Source organism: Myotis lucifugus, unplaced genomic scaffold (assembly GCF_000147115.1).
Source record: "Myotis lucifugus unplaced genomic scaffold, Myoluc2.0 scaffold_102, whole genome shotgun sequence".
In the NCBI taxonomy this organism is placed as follows: Eukaryota; Metazoa; Chordata; class Mammalia; order Chiroptera; family Vespertilionidae; genus Myotis; species Myotis lucifugus.
Window position 1 is genome coordinate 2,867,283 of NW_005871150.1, and position 6,029 is coordinate 2,873,311.

A 6,029-nucleotide genomic window follows, 5' to 3' on the forward strand; every position below is an offset into this window, starting at 1 on the left:
TCCATTGTTGAATGATATTTGTTTATTCTATGTTATACATAGCCACCCCAGAAATTCAAGAGAGAAAAAAAATATACTTCACGATGCAAAAGTCTATAGTATTTCCCCTTTGTATACTTTCTAATTAAAAAAGGAATGAGGTATGAAAGAAAGGGAATATGGCTATTTGTGCATGTAAATAAAAAAACAAAAAACCTGGTGTACTCAGGGGGCTGGCTAATGTCCTACAGAGAGTACAAGTTCATTTCCAGAAGAATTCTTGAATGTACATATCTGTGCATATTCTCACAGCAATTATCTAGCATTCATTGTCTGCATTTTTAGTAAAATCAATACATTTGCTAATGCAAAGTAGTCACTTCTATCCGTAATGCCAAATACAGTGATATTAAAAGTATCTATTAAAAGTGTGTAGATAATACAAACATGGACTGAAATGCCCAGTTCTCCCACTGGTCACACTGATGTGTTTCAAGGCCTCTTTGTAAAAAGCACTAAGACTAGAGTTTAAGATCAGTGTGTAGATCTGTTTGCTCATAAATCTTTAATTGCATAAATGTTAAGGACCAGTAGCTGATAACAAAGGCCTAATTCCTCACCAGTATGTATCCTAGCCACTTATCCAAATGCAATTGATTTTCCTTAAGAAAAAAAATAATCAGTTGACTCATGTATTTTATACTGCAATATTTTAAATGAAAAGAAAAAACTTGTTTAACTGCTTATTTTAGAACTGAGGTGAATGTCATGCAGTTTCATAAAAATCTAATTATTTAAATTGTGAATGGGTTAGAATCAGTGGTGGGTGTGGATGTGTGTGAGAAGAGTCAAGGCTGGTGGGGGTTGGGGTGGGGGAGGGTTCTTTGCTAGCTTCACCAGATTATAAGGCAGAAATCTCCATTCAGGAATGGGACCTTGTGGTCTGCCTTTAACCATTTCACTATTTTCTTGTAGGATGCAGATAGCTGAATATGTTTGCACTCACTTAACTGCTCATTAAAAAAATAAAATTCACCTGAACTCTAAAATGCACACTTTATAAGAAGAATGTTTTCATTACTGCTCATGATGATGAAAGAGAGAGAGAGAGAGAGAGAGAGAGAGAGAGAGTGTGTGTGTGTGTGTGTGTGTGTGTGTGTGTGTGTTGAGGAAAATGTCCTCCAGTTCCCAGTGAAACCATTGTCAGCATTTCTGGGGAACCTGAGGGCACTTTGCAAAGCCTCAGGAGCTCTAAGGTAGACATCAGAGGTGTCCTGAGCATTGCAAGTGCCCTGGGTGTCAGATGATGTCATACATATGTCAATTAACCGGATGTGGCACGGAGAAAACCCCTCCCACTTGGGATAAGAATTGGGGCTGATCCTTGAGAAGTAGGGAGGCATCATTTCTTAAAATTGTAGCTGCCCTGCACGTCTGCCATATTCTGCATTACAGGCTGGGACCTGAGCTCCCTTCAGAGTCCTGGAGAAAACCAGGCTGTCAGACAACCCCTTAAGGCTGAGAAGTGAACCAAATTCTCCCCTTTCCCTTCAAGCCCAGCATCATCTCCTCTCCCGCCGGGCTGGTGAACAGCAGAGGGTTACCTCGGAGAGAGTGGAGCAAAAGCCTGACTCGGGGGCTTAAAAAGAACAGAAAGGCACACAATTAGGACCCAGGAAATGGGCAAGGAGGCTGCCCAGGGGAGTTGGTGGAAGTCCTTGCAAATAGCACAGTGTTCTAAGCACGCCCAGCAAGGTGGCTGCTGCAGACGGAGGGGTAGGGGTCTCATGGAGAGACGGCCGGTCCCTGCTGCTACTCACGCGCGTCCGGCCTCCTCCGAGTCGCTGTCCGAGGCCCACTCCTCGCCGATGCCCGGCAGAGTGAAGAAGAGGGTCTTGGGGCCAGGCCCGGGGGGCATCCCAGCGCTGGGCTCTTGGTCTCCGGGGCCAAGCTGGCGGGGGTTCCGTGGGCTGGAGACTGAACTGCTGCTACCCATGGCGCCCCGGATGGATGGCAGCGCCGCCCAGACCCCGCCGGGGCCTGGGGTCGACCGCGCCCCCGCCCGCAGGTGCGCAGGGGAGCTCTCAGCTCTGCAGCCACCGCCCCACGGGGCCAGGGGCAGGTCCTGGGGCAGGGACTGGACTTTGGCTGCTCTGGGGCTACTGGGCAGGGACAAGGCGGTCCCTACTGCTTCTGCCGCGCGGCCGGCGACCGAGACCCTGGGGGAGGAGGCGGTGAGCAGAGCATGGGGCGCGGCGGGCGCCCCCCGCGAGGTGCAGGGGGAGTCGGGCGCCAAGGCGGGGAGGAGGGGCAGGGTGGGGGCCGTGCTCAGCGCTGTGCCCGCCGGCCCCGCGATGGCAGCGCCTTCCGATTTGCTGGAGGACACAACCGGGGAGGGGACCGCCGGGGACGCTGGGGACGCCGTCGAGGTCTTGAAGATTTTGGAAAAGAGAGACCCGAGGTCCAACACGGCGACCTTCATGGCCCAGACTTGGAAATGCTGTCCTCGCTGCTGCTGGAACCTCAAGACCACGGGGAGCCGGGCTTCGGGGCTCCATCCACCCCTGCTCGCAAGAATCCGGAGGAGGCAGCCCCAGGCGGGGCGGGGCGGGGATCCTGGGGTTCCCGTCTGCTGGGGTCCCCCCGCCTCCCGGGAGCCTCTGGTGCGCTCCCCACGCAGAGGAGCGTCTCTGGGCGCTCAGCCCCGAAGCCCTGGAGACCACCTTCCCGACGCCCAGATGGCTCCCGGGGCTGAGGCTGCAGGGGCAGCGGCGCCCTCTGTCCCTCTCTGTCCTGGTGCCCTGAGACCCCAGCGCCCAGGTGCACAGCTGCCAGCGCCACCGCGGGCTGAGGGTGCGGTTGGGGCCTCTGGTGGCGGAGTTACCCCCATGGGCCTCCAGGACGTGCTGGCGGTTGCTAAGCTAAACAAAAACGCTGCCTGGCTCAATTGGGCCTGGATTACAGCTCAGGACTGTGTCCACAATAGGTACCCAGGCTCCCCTCCTGGATACCTGCCTTAAAGGAACACTGTCCAATTTCTCCATCACCCTTTGAGCTTCACCCCACTGGCCAGGCTCTGGGCTGAGGGCGAGGAATTTGAACAGAGGGAGATAACTCTGCTTCCAAAAGAGCTGGAACTTATCTAGTCTGACAAGACCAACTGTGCCAGGGCAGGGGGCGGCCAGCTCTCTGGCAGCAGGGAAGGCTGGTAAACAAACAAACAAACAAACAAACCCCAAACACCTGTGTTCAGGTGAGGGGACTTGGAACAGCAGTGCCCACTCCTCCCCCTTCAGGGCCAGGTTCAAACTGTGCCACTAAAAATGACACAGAAGGCGACTCACCCAAGAACTTGGAAATAAGATGGGGCCTGGACAGCTGAACCAGCAACATGCTCAAGGATAAAGGAATTAAAGTGTCAGAAGGTATTCTCTTACAGTTTTTGCATATTATTATGGAACATAATCCTTGGTTTCCTGAAGAGGGCACATTAGATGTTGAATGTTGGGAAAGTGTGGGTCAGAACTTGAAAAAAGCAGCAGGGGAAAAGCTTGCCTCCAAATTGTTTCTCCTTGTGAAACATGGCATTGCATTTGCTAGACCAGTGATTCCCAAAGTGAGCGCTACCGCCCCCTGGTGGGCGCTGCAGCGATCCAGGGGGGCGGTGATGGCCACAGGTGCATTTGTTTTAACTTTTTTTTGTAATACCTTTCTATTCTGAGTTCAATAAATAGTTTCATAATTTCAAACTTCAATGTTTCTAATTTACACCTTTCTTTACTATATTTTACGGAAAAGGTAGAAACGTTAATACATATATCTTTCTGTTTAATTGCTATTAAAATTTAAAAAAAATTAATTTCCAGGTAGCCGTGGAGGGGTATGAAGTCAGAACATTGGACTATTTTCATAGAGTACCATTCAGGATTGCAAAGATGTGTCTTAAAGAGTGTTGTTTCTTTCATAGAATAATTAAATCCTCAATACATTAGGTTACTCTCAATGCAAGAGGTATCACTTCTAGAATATGCACTTTCAGTGTTTAAACTGCTAATTATCTGATTGATTCTGGGCTCTCACAGCTGACCAGCCTCTCCTGTTGGAGCCCCAATAACCTGATTCATAAAATCCTCAGTGCTCTCTTTCTCACCCACAAATTGCCTTCAAAATAAAGATATAATTTCTAAGCCTGGGAGTCAAGGTCATTCAAGCTGGCTCCATGCTCTTTGTGGACATTAACATTGTCTTGTCCTGGTCACCCTGAGCCACCCTGTGCTCCAAGCAGGGGTCCCCTGCACACTTTCTTGAACCTATCATACCCTTCTCTGCTTAGGAACACTTCCTACTCATGTTGGCTGCTGCCTGAAGCACTCCGCACTACCCCTTCTCCACTTCTTGAGGGTAGTGATTATATATTCCTTGTTTTGTCCACAGAGATGAGCAGAGAGTCAGATATAGAGAAATCCCATGAGTTCATAGCTGTGATAGACTTTTAGAGAGATGAGATCTACTTAAAAATATTAGAGAAAATATATTTAAAGTCTTAAACAGATGAAATCATATCAAAGTGAATAAAATAAAGTTTGTAAGTTCTTCTTCTCCGTGGACATTCCATAAGGTAGACCAGTGTTTTTCCTCCCAGACATTAGTCTACCTGCAGAGAACTAAAGTTTTTCTCCCCAAAGATGGCATTACATTATGTACTCTGTTGTGCAACTTTAAAAGTTTATCTTTCACTTACTATTTCTTGAACCTTTTTCCATGTCAAGACAGATGGATGACTTGAAAAAAAATCAGTTGGAGAAAAGTCTTAAGGATGTTTTTCTCTGCCCAGAAGAGGCCCTGCCACCTGTACCAGAGCTGCCAGTAAAACGGAGGGAATTGAGCAAAGTAGGACCCAGGGCATTTCTCACTATAGGTCATCTTCCTTGGCACCTTCCCGGTCACTATGGACCTGCTCCTAGAGAGGGACACTCCTAGCCCAGTGCCTCTGTAGGGAGGATCACCTGTAGAAAAGAGAACCAGAGTCAGGATTGGGGTCCTGCTACCTGAAGAAGGAAAATTCCTAGTCAGTGAACACAGCCATGGGCAGAATTGGGGCATCCTTCTCACCATCATTCCCTTTCCCTTCCTTCCTTCCATAGGCTCAGTGGTTTGTCTTTTGAGAGTTACTTCATAATTACTGCTCCTTTATCCAACCCCGCTCTGCCAGCATCTCTTATCTCTCCCACTTCCAGAGACCTTGCCCTTCATCCTCTCCACCCGCCTGATGTTCTCTTGGTCCCGAGGATAATTGGGAAACCATTGGGATCACAAGAACATGATTCAGCTCTCCCGTGACCTGATGACGAATTCTACCTGCTCCCTCAGGTTGGAGTCCCAGGTCAGAGTAGGGATCTGCTCTGAATGACCCTGATGCTCAGCCAGGATGCACCCCACCTCCTGCGCGCAGCCAGTTCCAGGAGAGTAGAAGACACCACAGGTTGCGCAAGGGAGCATCATGAGGCCAGGCGCCCAGCCAGGGAAAAACTAACCCCAAACCGAACTTCCAACCCGGCGCCCCTTTAATTCCATTCTAAAACGTACCGCTCACTCCTATAAGGAAAATCAGCGCACCCCTGCTTAGTGGGCCTCTCCATCCTGAAGTTGCCCCTAATTGCACCCATTCTCCTCCCCACGCCACTCAAGGGCCTCCCTGTCTTCTCAGCACTCTCTGCCTTCAGAATCCGCCTTCCGGGCTTTCGTTTCTGCTGGAACCGAACAGAGGCCCTTGCGCGTTACTAGGCGTTTGTCTGCACAGCAACCGGCAGTGCTTTCCTCCGAGCGGGGGAGGCTCCAACCCAGTCCCGAGGGGCAGGGCGGTCCCTGCACGGGAAGTCCCGCTTCTGGGTGCCTGGGCTGGTGCCTACGGGTTGCGGGAGGAGGGAGAGGCGATTGGGCCGGGAGCCACCTCTTCCCCCGCCCTCCCGGCCCGCTGCGCCCGCCCCCGGGAATGTCGGGACTCCTCCCAGGCCCTGCACTTGAAAGGTAGGGGCTGGACCACGCCCTGG